Genomic DNA, 17,519 nt, shown 5'->3' with positions numbered 1-17,519 from the left:
TCACCATCTGCAGCGATTTTGGAGCCCAGAAAATTAAAGTCAGCCACTGTTTCCACTGTTTCCCCATCTATTTTGCCATGAAGTGATGGGACCAGATGCCATGATCTTAGTTTTCTGAATGTTGAGTGTTAAATCAACTTTTTCACTCTCCTTTCACTTTCATCAAGAGGCTCTTTATTTCTTCAATTTCTGCCATAAGGGTTGTGTCATCTGCAAATCTGAGGTCATTATTTCTCCCTGCAATCTTGATTCCAGCTTGTGCTTTCTCCAGCCCAGCGTTTCTCATGATGTACTCTGCATATAAGTTAAATAAGCAGGGTGACAATATACAGCCTTGATGTACTCCTTTCCCTTTTTGGAACCAGTCTGTTGTTCCATGTCCAGTTCTAACTGTTGCTTCCTGACCTGCATACAGATTTCCGAAGAGGCAGGTCAGGTCGTCTGGTATTCCCATCTCCTTCAGAATTTTCCACAGTTTATTGCACTTCTAATTTCTAGATCTGATAGACAGAGTGCCTGATGAACTATGGACAGAGATTCTTGATGTTGTACAGGAAACAGGAATCAAGACCATCCCCAAGAAAAAGAAATGCAAAAAAGTAAAATGGCTGTTTGAGGAGGCCTTACAAATAGCTGTGAAAAAAGGGAAGTGAAAAGAAAAGGAGAAAAGGAAAGATATACCCATTTGAATGCAGAGTTCCAAAGAATCGCAAGGAGAGATAAGAAAGCCTTTCTCAGAGATCAATGCAAGGAAAGAGAGGAAAACAATAGAATGGGAAAGACTAGAGACCTCTTCAAGAAAATTAGAGATAACAAGGGAACACTTCAGGCAAAGATGGGCTCAATAAAGGACAGAATTTGTATGGACCTCACAGAAGCAGGAGATATTAAGAAGAGGTGGCAAAAATACACAGAGAAACTGTACAAAAAATTCTTCATGACCCAGATAATCACGATGGTGTGATCACTCACCTAAAGCCAGGCATCCTGGAATGCGAAGTCAAGTGGGACTTAGAAAGCATCACTACAGAGGGATGGGATGGAGAGGGAGGTGGGAGTGGGGACCGAGGTGGAGAACACATGTAAATCCATGGCTGATTCATGTCAATGTATGGCAAAAACCACTACAATATTGTAAAGTAATTAGTCTCCAACTAATAAAAATAAATAGGAAAAAAAAAAAAAAAAAAAAGAAAAGAAAGCATCATTATGAACAAAGCTAGCAGAGGTCATGGAGTTCCAGTTGAGCTATTTCAAATCCTAAAAGATGATGCTGTGAAAGTGCTGCACGCAATGTGCCAGCAAATTTGGAAAACTCGGCAGTGGCCATAGGACTAGAAAAGGTCAATTTTCATTTCAGTCCCAAAGAAAGGCAATGCCAAAGAATGCTCAAACTACCACACTATTGCACTCATCTTACACTCTAGTAAAGTAATGCTCAAAATTCTCCAAGCCAGACTTCGGCAATACATGAACCATGAGCTTCCAGATGTTCAAGCTGGTTTTAGAAAAAGCAGAGGAACCAGAGATCAAATTGCTAGCATCTGCTGGATCATTGCAAAAGAAAGAGAGTTCCAGAAAAACATCTATTTCTGCTTTATTGACTCTGCCAAAGTCTTTGAGTGTGTGGATGTGGAACTAACCGAGTCAAATGGAGAAAATCCCCACTGAGGAATTGATTTGTAACGTGAAGTCTTCTGATTTATTCAGAAGTAAAAACCAGTGACAGAGAAGGCTAAGGGTTTGGCCTATATAGAAAGCTGATTAAAAATAGGGCATATATCACTGGACAAAATCTTGTGGTCTTGGTTAAAACACTCTAAAAATGACTATGATGCCATTGTCAAATACAGAATTTCTTTTGATACCAATCTTGATTTTGTAGAAACATTTTTCAAATCTGCATTTTCAGTCAAAAATAAATCACATTAACTGCTCTACCCCAAATGGCTAGTTCTGTCACTGCAAATTTATATAGGAACATCTATACATTATTAACAAGCTATGGAAAGTCACTGACCAAACGTCACGAAAACTAAGATATGGCTGCACCCTGGGATTTGTATAGCAAACAGTTTGGTTTTAATCATCTTGGACCACAAAATGTCTTGACATTTGATCAGTGACTTTTCTCTCTTTAACTTGCACTGGAATCAGACCTCTATCATTTCAGCCATAATTTTCAGCTTAAACTGATAGAAAGTTTTGCCTTCTAAATTAAATTGGTGAAAAGAAAACAATCCATCAAAGACCCTATCATTCATTTAATCAATGCTTACCTGCAGCCTTCACATCTCCCTCCCCCAAAAATAAGTGAGCAAGAGCAGCTATAAAATTCAAGCGTCTTTAGAACTTCCAGAAATGTTTTGAGCTAACTACCTTTCTGTTACATTAATACCTATGAGAAATGACATTGTTGAACCACATTAGGATATATCTAACTTTTTAAAAATTTTGATAAATACGTTTCATAGTTTTAAAATAGGCTTTTGATATTTTTCTTTTTTTTTTTCCTGCTCATGATCTAATAATATTATCAGGACATCAATCTATGTTGGCCACAAAATGTCTAAACTTATTAATAGTATTTCACTGACAATATCCAATACATGATATTATGAATTTAAATTTTATTGAACTATATCATTTAGCTTTTTACCATGTGTGAGTCAAAATAGCAATATAAAGAAATTATAATTTTTAAATTAGTAATAATTAAGAAAAATAGCACAACATACATATTAATACAAAAAGTAACCACCAACAAAATTCTATCAAATGTGTCAGAAAACATGTACCCTATGCATTTTTAACTTTTAATATGTTTATATGGCAGCAAGCTATGGATGAACAATTAGAATAATTCTTTTGATCCCCAATTTCCAGATTATTAGAACAGAGATACATTTATATATAAATTTAAATTGCTTCTTGTGTAGTTTCATTTTACATTAAGAAGGCAACACATAAATGACTATAGTCTCCACATAAAATTGAAAGATGTAATAGAAAAGACTAATTAGGGACTTGACACCTTGAAAATATCTAGATTGTATATTCTGCCTTGCAGGGAGGAAGTTTCTGAAAGCCCTCAGTCTCATAGATAAAAATGCAGGCAAGCTAGAAGATGCTATGGCAAATTGAAATGGTAGCATCATAGTGTGTGAGGGGGATCTCAACAGCATCCTATATAATGAGTTAAAATTCCTTGTATCCGTTAACAGTATTAACAAAAAATCACAGATCTAGGTAGTATGTAAATTTTTGTCCAGTAGAGATGCAAGTATTTTCTGTTTGTTGAAAACAGAAAATAACTTCAAAGCTTTGTTATTTATTGTTCTATAGGACAGTAACTGAATTTGTATCTAATCTAATAGTATTACTCTCAAATGCCTTTATTGAGCATCCTATAAATATATATCTTTTCAAATTCTCTGTGAATTAGTCATCATCTTCATGATAGGTCCTCTTATTAATTAGTGAATTTAATGAAATAATGTACACTTGTTTATTTCATCTGCATGACAAACCTACTTATACTTTTAAAAATATAATTTAATCAGTCTGTGGCACATATTTATTCCTCTGTATATTTTATCAAAATTAATTCTCAGAATAGTGCATAGAGAGAGGTGCTATTCTTATTTCTATTTTATAAATGAGAAAATTGCTTTTTAATAAGGTTGAGTAATTTGCCCAGGATCACACAGTTGATAAATAAGGAATTTGAATTCATAACCAATGTAGTCTGCTTGAGAACCTCCTTTATGTTTTGAGTATAACTATGTACTATAAATATTTTCTGATACGAACAAATATTGGTTCCAGCTAAACGCACAATTATCAGACAACTGTGCACATCCAGGCCAGAAAAATAGTCTTTACTTAAGAGAGTTAGATATGTTTTTTTGTTTTTTTGTTTTTTAAATTCATGTAAAGATTGAAAAATTGATAATTTCCCTAAAACAATAATAGAAACTGACTTCTTAATGTTACTAAAGTTATTTTGCTAAAATTTCAAACTTTACTAAAATTTAGTAGCAATTATATATGCTTGTAAAACAGTATATTCTTTTTCTTTCCCCCAATTATTTTTATTAGTTGGAGGCTAATTACTTTATAAGGTCAGGAGGGGTGGCCATAAGAAGATACCCCTTGTCCAAGGTAAGGAGCAGCGGCTGTGCTTTGCTGGAGCAGCTGTGAAGAGATATCACACGTTCAAGGGAATAGGAAACCACTTCAGTATTATTGCCTTGAGAACCCCATGAACAGTATGAGAAGGCAAAATGATAGGACACTGAAAGAGGAACTCCCCAGGTCAGTAGGTGCCCAATATGCTACTGGAGATCAGTGGAGAAATAACTCCAGAAAGAATGAAGGGATGGAGCCAAAGCAAAAACAGCACCCAGTTGTGGACGGGACTGGTGATAGAAGCAAGGTCCGATGCTGTAAAGAGCAATATTGCATAGAAACCTGGAATGTTAGGTCCATGAATCATGGCAAATTGGAAGTGGTCAAACAAGAGATGGCAAGAGTGAATGTCGACATTCTAGTAATCAGCAAACTAAAATGGACTGGAATGGGTGAATTTAACTCAAATGACCATTATATCTACTACTGTGGGCAGGAATCCCTTAGAAGAAATGGAGTAGCCATCATGGTCAACAAAAGAGTCCTAAATGCGGTACTTGGATACAATCTCAAAAACAACAGAATGATCTCCGTTCGTTTCCAAGGGAAACCACTCAATATCACGGTAATCCAAGCCTATGCCCCAACCAGTAATGTTCAAGAAGCTGAAGTTGAACGGTTCTATGAAGACCTACAAGACCTTTTAGAACTAACACCCAAAAAAGATGTCCTTTTCATTATAGGGGACTGGAATGCAAAAGTAGGAAGTCAAGAAACATCTGGAGTAACAGGCAAATTTGGTCTTGGAGTACGGAATGAAGCAGGGCAAAGGCTAATAGAGTTTTGCCAAGAGAATGCACTGGTCATAGCAAACGCCCTCCTCCAACAACACAAGAGAAGACTCTACGCATGGACATCACCAGATGGTCAATACCAAAATCAAATTGATTATATTCTTTGCAGCCAAAGATGGAGAAGCTCTATACACTCAGCAAAAACAAGATCAGGAGCTGACTGTGGCTCAGATCGTGTGCTCCTTATTGCCAAATTCAGACTTAAACTGAAGAGAGTAGGGATAACCACTAGACAATTCAGGTATGATCTAAATCAAATCCTTTATGATTATACAGTGGAAGTGAGAAATAGATTTAAGGGACTAGATCTGATAGACAGAGTGCCTGATGAACTATGGATGGAGATTCATGACATTGCACAGGAGACAGGGATCAAGACCATCCCCATGGAAAAGAAATGTAAAAAGGCAAAGTGGTTGTCTAAGGAGGCCTTACAAATAGCTGTGAAAAGAAGAGAAGCAAAAAGCAAAGGAAAAAAAAGGAAGATATTCCCATTTGAGTGCAGAGTTCCAAGGAATAGCCAGGAGAGATAAGAAAGCCTTCCTCAGCGATTAATGCAAAGAAATAGAAGAAAACAACAGAATGGGAAAGACTCGAGATCTCTTCAAGAAAATTAGAGATACCAAGGGAACATTTCATGCAAAAAGGGCTCAATAAAGGACAGAAATGCTATAGACCTAACAGAAGCAGAAGATATTAAGAAGAGGTGGCAAGAATACACAGAAGAACTGTACAAAAAATATCTTCATGACCCAGATAATTACATTGGTGTGATCACTCACCTAGAGCCAGACACCCTGGAATGTGAAGTCAAGTGGGCCTTAGAAAGCATCACTACCAACAAAGCTAGTGGATGTGATGGAATTCCAGTTGAGCTATTTCACATCCTGAATGATGATGCTGTGAAAGTGCTGCACTCAATATGTCAGCAAATTTGGAAAACTCATCAGTGGATACAGGACTGGAAAAGGTCTGTTTTCATTCCAATCCCTAAGAAAAACAATCCCAAAGAATGCTCAAACTACCGCACAAATGTGCTCATCTCACACGCTACTAAAGTAATGCTCAAAATTCTTCAAGCCAGGCTTCAGCAATACGTGTACTGAGAACTTCTAGATGTTCAAGCTGGTTTTAGAAAAGGCAGAGGAGCCAGAGATCAAATTGCCAATATCCACTGGACCATCGAAAAAGCAAGAGAGTTCCAGGAAAACATCTATTTCTGCTTTATTGACTATGCCAAAGCCTTCGACTGTGTGGATCACAATAAACTGTGGAAAACTCTGAAGGAGATGGGCATACCAGGCCACCTGACCTGCCTCTTGAGAAACCTGTATGCAAGTCAGGAAGCAACACTTAAAACTGGACATGGAACAACAGACTGGTTCCAAATAGGAACAGGAGTAAGTCAAGGCTGTATATTGTCACCCTGCTTATTTAACTTATATGTAGAGTACATCATGAGAAACACTGGGCTGGAAGAAGCACAAGCTGGAATCAAGATTGCCAGGAGAAATATCAATAACATCAGATACGCAGATGACACCACCCTTATGGCAGAAAGTGAAGAGGAACTAAAAAGCCTCTTGATGAAAGTGAAAGAGGAGAGTGAAAAAGTTGGCTTAAAGCTCAACATTCAGAAAACTAAGATCATGGCAGCTGGTCCCATCACTTCATGGCAAATAGATGGGGAAGCAGTGGAAACAGTGACAGACTTTATTTTGGGGGGCTCCAAAATCACTGCAGATGGTGATTGCAGCCATGAAATTAAAAGACACTTACCCCTTGGAAGGAAAGTTATGACCAACCTAGATAGCATATTAAAAAGCAGAGACATTACTTTTCCAACATAGGTCCGTCTGGTCAAGGCTATGGTTTTTCCAGTCGTCATCTATCAGTGTGAGTGTTGGACTGTGAAGAAAGCTGAGTGCCAAAAAATTGATGGTTTTGAACTGTGGTGTTGGAGACGACTCTTGAGAGTCCCTTGGACCGCAAGGAGATCCAACCAGTCCATCCTGAAGGAGGTAAGTCCTGGGTGTTCATTGGAAGGACTGCTGCTGAAGCTGAAAGTCCAATATTTTGGCCACCTGATGCAAAGAGTTGACTCATTAAAAAAGACCCTGATGCTGGGAGGGATTGGGGGAAGGAGGAGAAGGGGACGACAAAGGATGAGATGACTGGATGGCATCACCGACTTGATGGACATGAGTCTGAGTAAACTCTGGGAGTTTGTGATGGACAGGGAGGCCTGTCTTCTTGCGATTCGCGGGGTCGCAAAGAGTCGGACACTACTGAGCGACTGAACTGAATTGAATTAGTTTACAATACTGTAGCGGTTTTTGCCATTCATTGACATGAATCAGGATGGGGAACACATGTAAATCCATGGCTGATTCATGTCAAAATAGTATATTCTGATGAAATGAAACATCATTGATAAGGGAGAATTTCTGATTTCATTCTCATTAAGTCATATAAAAGTCTAAGTGAGAGAATCTTTAGTTGGATATTGCATCATGTGGCAACACCATGTATTGGTCAGTTAACAGTGTTTATGAAGGCATGGTAGACTAATGTAGGCTACCTGAACAAATCTCAGGCAGCTGAGAGCCATAAAGTCTTATTTCTTGCTTATGAGATACGTCCATCAAAGGTCCACCAGCACTACCCTCTTCTATAATCACCCTCACTCTCACATCCACACATCCTCACATCCAAACAAGCAAACAATAAAAACTAATGAGAATAGCAACTTAAGACAAAGTGAATATATATATTTATTTCTAAAATCTATTTATATCCCTCTGTTTCTCTGAGTTTGTGAAAAGATATATATGGAAATTTTAACTTTACATATAACTTTGTATGTGTGTGAATATATATGCATATACTATTTATTCTTATATAAATAAATAATATATATATATGTGAATATATATTTATTTATATATAATAATATATATATAGAATAATATAAACATGACACATCTGTGATAAAAATTATATAGACTTTTAGAGTCTTCATAAAACACATTCAAATTTTTATGAAACTGTCCATTTAATAATGTTCTGGAATTTATACAACACTGCTTTTGAGGGTTTTAAATAACTAATTTTTAAACGGAAATATCATTTTAATAAAACAGAAAAAATGGACCTCTGTGAATAAAATAAGAATAAACTGAGAAAAAAATAAAAGAGGGAGAGATGGTAAAAGCAAAACATAATTAAATTATAGTAAGTGGTCTGCAAAAGAGATTTATCCACAAATGGATTTCTAGCTACTACAGTCAAAATCAAATTTAGGTTTTCTTGTCTCAGTGAAGATACTTTTTTCCTTTTACCCGGTTTTGTATAAAATTTTAGCTGAAAGAAATATCCTTAGTTATTATCAGTGTTATCCTCAGATTTTTAGATATTTCAAAATTATCATTATTCTAAAAGTACACTTATATTTGAAATGTATTTGTTTTAAATGAATTGATTTATTAATAAAATATGTATATAAATTAACAATAAAACTTGGAAATCATCATTTCACTGACATAAATATTACACTTTATATCTTCTTGCCTAAGTTTACACAATTGTTTTTGCATCTAAGAATCCTTTTCTTTTTGCTACTCCTGATCTCCACCCTTGCTTTACACAGGGAGCTATGCTCATAATGTTTTCTAAAACTATGTCACTGATCTTTCCATATTTACTAAAATATCATGTATCCAGGCCTTTCATTTTAGAGACAGTACCCTAACCCTCTCCTCACTACACTTCACCATTAAAGCCTTACTCATTGTTTCCATCTGTAATTTCCAAGTTGATCTTGAATCTTGACAACCATTTGCACTTGTAATGCTTAAACTGCTCTCATGAAATAACCAAATGTAATGATTACAAAAGTCAAAACTGTCTTTAAATCCTGATTTCTTCTTGAGATTTCATGCAATAAATCATTCTCCCCAGAAGTTTGATTCTACTCTAGCTTCCAAGATAATCTATTTTATTCTTTTACTACTTGTCTCTTTTCTTTCACTGTTTCAATTTCTTTCATTTCAGCTTTAAGGTCTATTGTCTTTTTACTTTCCTATAAATTCTTGCCAGTCATATCACCTCCAGAAAAATGACATTTATCATCATTATGACAATAACTCCACATTGCTCTTGTTGAATTAGACTTGAATATTTTTATTTTTCAGTCACTCAGTCATGTCCAACTCTGTGACCCATTGGACTGCAGTATACCAGGTTTCCCTGTCCTTCACAATTTTCCCAGTTTGCTCAAACTCATGTCCATTGAATCAGTGATTCCATCCAACCATTTCATTCACTGTTGTCCCTTTCTCCTGCCTTAAGTCTTTCCCAGTGTCAGGGTCTTTTGCAAAGAGTTGGCTCTTCACATTAGGTGTCTAAATTATTGGAGGTTCAGTTTCAGTATCAGTCCAACCAATGAATATTCAGGGTTGATATCTTTTAGGATTGACTGGTTTGCTCTCCTTGCTATACAAGGACTCTCAAGAGTCTTTTCCAGCACCATAATTCAAAAGCATCAATTCTGCACACAGTCTTTTTTGGGGTCCCACTTTCACATAGATACATGACTACTGGGCAAACCATAGATTTGACTATATGGACCTTTGTTGTTAAATAATGTCTCTGCTTTTTAATACACTGTCTGAGTTTGTCATAGTTTTATTTCCAAGGAGCAAGTGTCTTTTAATTTAATGGCTGCAGTCACCATCCACAGTGATTTTGGAGCTCAGGAAAATAAACTCTGTTACTGTTTCCATTTTTTCCCCATCTATTTGCCATGAAATGATGGGACTGGATATCAAGATCTTCATATTTTGAATATTGAGTTTTAAGAAAGCTTTTTCACTCTCCTCTTTCATCTTCATCAAGAGGCTCTTTAATTCCTCTTTGCTCTCTCTCTGCCACTAGAGTGGTGTCATCTGCATATCTGAGGTTGCTGCTATTTCTCCCTGCAGTCTTGATTCTAACTTGAGCTTTATCCAATCTGGCATTTCACATGATGCATTCTGCATATAAGTTAAATAAACAGGATGATAATATACAGCCATGACATACTCCTTTCCCAATTTTGAACCACTCTGTTATTACATATCTGGTTCTAACTGCTGCTTCTTGACCTGCAAACAGGTTTCTCAGGAGGCAGATAAGGTGGTTTGTTATTCCCATCTCTTTAAGAATTGTCCAGTTTCTTGTAATCCACAAGGTCAAAGACTTAAGCATAGTCAATGAAGCAGAACGAGATTTTTTTTTTTTTTTTTTTTTCTGGAATTCCCTGGCTTATTCAATGATCCAACAGATGTTGGCAATTTGATTTCTGGCTCCTCTACTTTTTCTAAATCCAGCTTGTACATCTGGAAATTCTTGGTTCATTTACTGTTTAAACCTAGCTTGAAGGATTTTGAACATTATCTTGCTAGCATGTGAAATGAGTGCAATTGTATAGTAGTCTGAACATTTTATTGAATTGCCCTTATTTGAGATTGGAATTAAAACTGACCTTTTCCAGTTCTGTGACCACTGATGAATTTTCCAAATTTGCTGGCATATTGAATGCAGCACTTTAATAACATCTTTCTTTTTTTTTTTTAAGATTTGAAATAGCTCAACTGTAATTCCATTACCTCCACTAGCTTTGTTTGTAGTGATGCTTCCCAAGAGTCACTTGACTTCACACTCCAGGTTTTCTGGCTCTAGGTGAGTGATCACACCATTGTTATCCAGGTCATAACCTGAATGTTGAGGTGTCACTTAATTATTGCTTCTTAGATGGTCTACAGACACCTCACATCAAATTGTTATCCCCACTCCTCACAACCTGTTTCTATCTATTCAATAAGCTATATGAAAGGATTATTTTTATTTCACCCTATTGGGTCAAGTCTTTTGAGGATGTCTAAATTGTTTCTTAAAACTTTGCCATATTCTAAATATTTACTATCACTACCTTATTTCCTCGGATATATTAAACTTTTAACATTCTCTTCAATTTCCTATTTCTCCATTCTAACTTTCATCAATGACATTTTATCTTTCCAAATCCAAGATTTGGAATCATTCCCTCTCAGAAGAAAGATTTCTGATGTCTCCCTACTAATGAGAAATCAGCTTTATGTTACTTCAGTAATCTAATCTGCAAATCCATCCTGCTAGATTAGCTGAGTTAAATCATTGAATGGAAGGACAAAGGCTACAAACTGGATTCCCTGACATGTATTCACAAACACATGTGAATTTGCTTTGCAAATTGATTTACATATATTTAAACTTAATTTATTACAGATGATTTAACATCATGAGTCAGGATATATTAATATTTTCCATCACATAGTGCTACAGATTCACTCTGGGGAATAACTATTTTTCCCATATCCATCCCATTTTTCTATTTTTCCACTGTTGGAATTTCATAAGGTAAGTATAGAGTATGTGTATACTCTATTCAGGGGAGAGAGAAAGAGAAAGAGATATCCAGATCCTTGTCACTTAATCCTATTAATGCACTGCTTACTTCATAACAGTGTTCTCTTTTTTCTGCCATGTGTGTGTGTGTGTGTTTTCTACAAGCTAGAGAATTACTCTTTGTTCCTGACTGGGTCCCAAAGAGTAGCACAGATCAAACAGATGTTAGTGGCTCAACTGCAACTACTAAGACATGGATAACTTGTAAATAGGAAGAAAAAAATAGCCAAAAAATCCACAAAAAACCACAGTTATTTGCAAATAATATATCTATTAAGGAGTAATAACTAAAATATACAAAGAATTCATATAACTTGACTTTCAAAAAACAAACAAATCAATTAAAAATGCCCAGATGAGCTAAATGGACATTTTTCCAAAGAAGAAATAGAGATAGATGGCCAACAGACACAGAAATATCATCACTAACCATGGCATCTCACTCATTTTTGCCTGGAAAATTCCATGGAGAGAGGAGCCTGGGGGCTATAGACTTTGGGTTCACAAAGATTCAGACATGACTGAGCATGAACACACACACACAAACATCAACGTTGCTATCAGGGATATGGAAATTGAAACATAATTGAGATAGCACTTTATGACTGTCAGAAGTGTTATATTCAAAAAGACAAAAATAACAAGTGTTGGAAAGGATGTGGAGAAAAGGGAATCCTTGTGCACTGTTAGTGGGAATGTAAGTTGGTACAACCACTAGGGAAAACAGAATGGAAGTTTCCCAAGAAATTAAAAATAGGACTACTGCATGATCTGGTAACTCCACTTCTGGATTTTTAACAAAGAAAACAAAAGCAGGAGGATAAAATGGTGGAAGAGTAGGTGGACATGGAGTATCTCTTTCTCCATAGATACATCAGGAATACACCTTCAGACACAGAAGTGCATACAGAACACCAGGTGAGGGTTGACAGGATTACCTGACCAGTGGAAAAGAATATATGGAAACACCCAAAACTCTGTAGAATGAAGGAACTAGTGGGGTAAACAAAAGTATTAGTAGGACTGGACCTGCCCTTGGCTGGTGGGGGAATTGAAGCAGGGGTCCGATTGAAAGGTTCTTGCTGAACGATAAGACGCCAGGATTCTTGGCCTCCAGAGAAGACAAATTCAATCCGGGGCCAGAGAGGAGGCTGGATCACTCAGAGCTTTTGTGTAATAAAGTTTTATTAAAGTATAAAGGAGATAGAGAAAGCTTCTGACATAGGCATCAGAAGGGGGCAGAAAGAATACCTGCCTTCTAGTCTTTAGCTGTAAGTTATATAGTCACTCACAGTCTGTTAATGAAAAGAAAGAAATGTCTTAGAATTTAGAATGGCACCAGATAATTCATCCCTGGCCATAAAACGATTGACCTGAATCTTGTAGAAGGGCAGAATACTAACAAATAGTTTCATTTACATAGATTAGGGGAACAATATCTGAGTAAGTAGGTTAGGCCATTTGGCAGAACTTGCAGAGTCTGGGGTAAATTAACATATCTTAAGACAAACATTTCCATAAGAAAAAGAAATATATTGGTTAACTCAAGGTATGAGAATAGTTAGCTCCAGGTGAAACCAGATGTCAAGGCAACACAACATTTTAAGAGAAACCTCCTTTTAAATTTGTATAGAGAAGGAAAAATATCGCTGGTTTGTTTCCTCCTGCCGCTTAAGAGAGACAAAAATGTCTGGCACTTGCAGCCTATTTCCTCTGTTTGGAGACCCCTGGCCTTCCTGCCTGTTACCCTCTCATGGTCCCCAGAGCAGAGCAATTGTCTGAGTCAGAGGAGAAACTTTTAAGGCTGAGAGTGAAACAGCTGATCTGTGACAATCTAAATGGAATAAGAATCAGACAGTCCTTGTTGCAGCCATACGTACCCTGGAGAGGGATGCAGGTCCCCTGGAAGGTGCAGCAGGTGGGAGCTGGGGTTTAGGGATTGTGAAGAAATTCCGGGGTGAGAGCTGCTGTGGACCGCAGAGAGATGGATTGAGGGGATGTGAGGGAGGAGACTGTGGTGAGAAATGCCTTTGGAGGAAAGTTGTGCAGGCACGGAAGCAAGGTGATAATGCTGAGTCACGCATAGGGGGTGGAGCCATCACCAAGCCTCTCTCTGCTCATACGCCAGCATCAGCAGTTGAACAATAGAAAGGCTGGCCCATCAAATGCCTGCCACACTGAACAGCGGAGTAGAAACCCACCCAGGGTGTCCGTTTAAGTGACTGATGTGCCAAACTTCAGAGAAGGCCCCCAAGCAAGGGAGCCCTGTAAGTTCATGAATGGGCAGAGCTATGGAGAAAGACTGGCCAAGAGGCCTTCTGATTGCCAGCTAGAAGAGCCTGGAAAAAAAGACTCTGAGAGGGCCATAACACCTGCAGCTGAAGCAGTCTGTGTCTCTGAACACGTGCCGCCAAGGTCTACGCAAGCCAACCAGCTGTACCATCTTCATGCTCAACACTCAGTGGGGCAGAGCTGCCACATGCAAAAAAGTCTTATGTCTATGCATGCAGGGTTGCTTCAGTCATTTCCAACTTTTTGTGACCCTGTAGACTGGGGCCTGCCAGGCTTCTCTGTCAGGGGTCTTCTCCAGGCAAGAATACTGGAACATATGGCAAATACTGGTTATCATACTCTTCAGGAGCACTATATTTCCTGCTGTCCTAACTGCGAACTCCCCTGAGTACCTGGAACTGCCAGAACCCCATGGATCCAAGCAGCTGCACCACCTCCACACCTGGCCCTCACAGGGGCAGACCCAAGCCCTCCAGGGCAGACTCAGGAGCGAACCCCAATGAAAGACCCACATGCAGAGGTGGAAATAAAACCACAATTGTAACCCAGAGACAGTGTGGCTAAGGAAGAAGACCCAAAACCTTCCCACCAGCTGTACCAGCTGCAGCTTTTAAATCCACTTGACCGACTAGGCAGACTCTGTGTCCATGGAATATATAAAAGAACACTGGTAGCTCCCACAAAAGAAAATTCACTAGTTCTGATAGCTGTGGAGATTGGAGGCAAGAATACACAGGAGTAGGACCAGATTAAAATCTGAGCTGCCCCCACAGCAAGTCCAGAGATCAGCACAGTATTGGAGGGCATCCTAGGGAGGTGAGGTGTACTGTGACTCCCAGCGAGGGAAAGAAATCTGATAGCAGTAACACAAGAAAACATTTATTATTCTTATGTTTTGATTTGTTCTGTAAAATCTTTTGATTCTTTTTTTCCTATTTTTCCCCCTCTGTTGTAGTTGTCAATTTTATTGGCACTATGAAATCCAATTAAGCTTTTGAGTTTTTTTTCCCCTCAGTCACATTTTTTATTGTTGCTATGAACCTCTGCTTCTACTTTGGGCTTTTGCAGTTCTGTGGAGTTGTCCATTCTTTTTTCTCTCTCTCTTTTTTTAATTTTAATTTTTAACTTATTAAACCTATTATTTTTTCTACATTTTTTCTTTGTTTGCTCTTCCTACAGTTCTTTTTCCCTTGCAGTTAATCTTTAATGTATATAAATCTTCTTTATCTAACACTATTTAACTTTGCATATCTATTCTTCCTTTCTTTTCTTTCTCTCCTTTCCTCTCAACATATTTGCTAGTTTTATTTTCATTGCTTTGCTAGTTTTATTTTCATTGCTTTATTTCCCAAGTAGCATCTTGCTTTTGTTTGGGTTTCTAGTTTGTGCTGTAGTTAGTTTTGTTAGGCAGATATAATTTTTGGTTTCCTTTGTTCTCCAGGTCAGTCTATTGTACTTTATTTTTGTTGGACTACTTTGATTTTGCTTTTGGATGTATATGTAATCACGTATATTGATTCATGTTTTTTATCGTTATAAGTCTCTGCCTCTACATTGAGATTTTGCAGTTCGGAGGAGTTTTCCTTTTTTTTTCTTTTTCTTCTTCTTCTGTTTTTTTTTTTTTTTTTTTTTTTTTTTTTTTGTTGTTGTTGTTGTTGTTATTTTTGTTTTTTTTTCTTTTCTCTTTTATATAATTTTAATTTTCAATTTTTTTAAACCTGGGATATTTTTTCTACATTTATTCTTTTGTTTGCCTTTCCTACTGTTTTTTTCCCCTTGCAGTTAATCTTTAGTGTATATAAATCTTCCTCATCTACCTCTATTTAGCTGTTTATATCTATTCTTTTGTTCTTTTCTTTCTTTCCTTTCCTCCCAACATATTTGTTATTATTATTATTATTAATAATTTTTTTTTCATTTCTCTATTCCCCACTTGGTGCCTTGCTTTAGTTTTATTTTCCAGTTTGTGCTTTAGTTAGTTTTTGTTCTTAACTGGTAAATATGTGTATATGTAAATGTGTATATGTGTATGTATATATGGTAAATATGTGTATATATATGGTGTATATATATATATATATTTTTTTCTTTGTTCACTGGGTCAATCTACTGTACTTTATTTTGGTTGGGTTGTTTTGAATTTACTCATGGTGTTTGTGTATATCTGTATATTCCATTATTTTCATTATTACTTGCCTGATTATGTAACTACCATTTGTCTGGAGTTCAACTTTGGTTTCTCATTTTGGGTACAGTTTTAATCTCACTTAGTGCCATAAACAACCACTTGTGGAATCTTCATTCCTGACCAGTGATCAAGCGCTGAGCCTTTGGAGTGGGAGCACTGACTCCAAGACCCTAGACTACCAGAGAACTAAGCCTAGGGAGTATCAATATGAGGACTCACGCAAAGGAAACCACTTGAATACAAGACCTTGCATCATCCAACCACTAGTAGCACTCTGTGCAGGATGCCTCATCTAAACAATGAGCAAAACAAACATACAAACCCAATCATCAGCAGACAGGATTTCCCCCTCACTCAGCCTTGCCCATCAGAGGAAAAACAAACAAATAATCACACAAACAAAAACTCAGCAGAAATCTCTCCCTATGTGGATATTACACAAACCATTGGACAAAATTTAGGAGGGCAGAAATCAAAAGGAAGAAAGAATTCAAACTTGATACCTGGGAAAAGGAGACCTAAACACAATACATTAAAAAAAAAAAAAAAGGATAATGAAAAGGCAAAGAAATATTACACAAATGAAGGGAAAAACTAGAAACACAGAAGTCCAAATAAATAAAGAGGAAATAGGCAAACTATCTGATAAAGAATTCAGAATAATGATAGTAAAGTTGATCAAAAACCTTGAAAACAGAATGGAGAAAATGCAGGAATCAATAAACAAAGACTTAGAAAAATTAAAGAATAAACATACAGAGACAAACAATACAATTAATGAAATTAAAAATACTCTAGAAGGAATCAATAGCAGAATATCTGAAGTAGAACAAATCAGTGAGCTGGAAGATAAAATGGTAGAAATAACTTCTGAAGAGCAGAATAAAGTAAAAAGAATGAAAAGAGCTGAGGACAGTCTCAGAGACCTCTGGGACAATAGCAAATACACCAACATTAAAATTATAGGGGTCCCAGAAGAAGAAGCAAAAAAGAAAGGGTATGAGAAAATTTTTGAAGAGATTATATTTGGAAATTTCCCCAACATGGAAAAGGAAATTGTCAATCAAGTCCAAGAGGCACAAACAGTCCCTTGTAGGATAAAGCCAAGGAGAAACACGTCAAGGCACATACTAGTCAAGCTAACAAAGACTAAACACAAAGAAAGAATATTAAAAGCAGCAAGAGAAAAGCGTTAAGTAACATACAACATACAAGGGTAATCCCACACGTTTAACAGCTGATCTTTCAGCAGAAACTCTGCAGGCCAGAACGAAATGGCAGGAAATATTTAAAGTATTGAAAGGTAAAAATCTACTACCAAAAAAATAAATAAATAAATAAAACAATATTTAGAAAAGATATATGCATTCTTACATTAATTGCAGCATTATTTGCAGTAACTAAGACAAGGAAGCAACTTAAGGACCCATCAATAGATGAATGGATAAAATATAATGGAATATTACTGAGCCATAAAAGTAAATTAAATCTTGTCATTTGCTACAACAAACATGGGTGGACCTGGTATATTATGCTAAGCAAAAGAAGTCAGACAGAGAAAGACAGAA

Source organism: Dama dama, chromosome 28 (assembly GCF_033118175.1).
Source record: "Dama dama isolate Ldn47 chromosome 28, ASM3311817v1, whole genome shotgun sequence".
Lineage (NCBI taxonomy): Eukaryota > Metazoa > Chordata > Mammalia > Artiodactyla > Cervidae > Dama > Dama dama.
The sequence above is the reverse complement of the archived record's forward strand: the minus strand, read 5'-3'. Positions refer to the sequence as shown.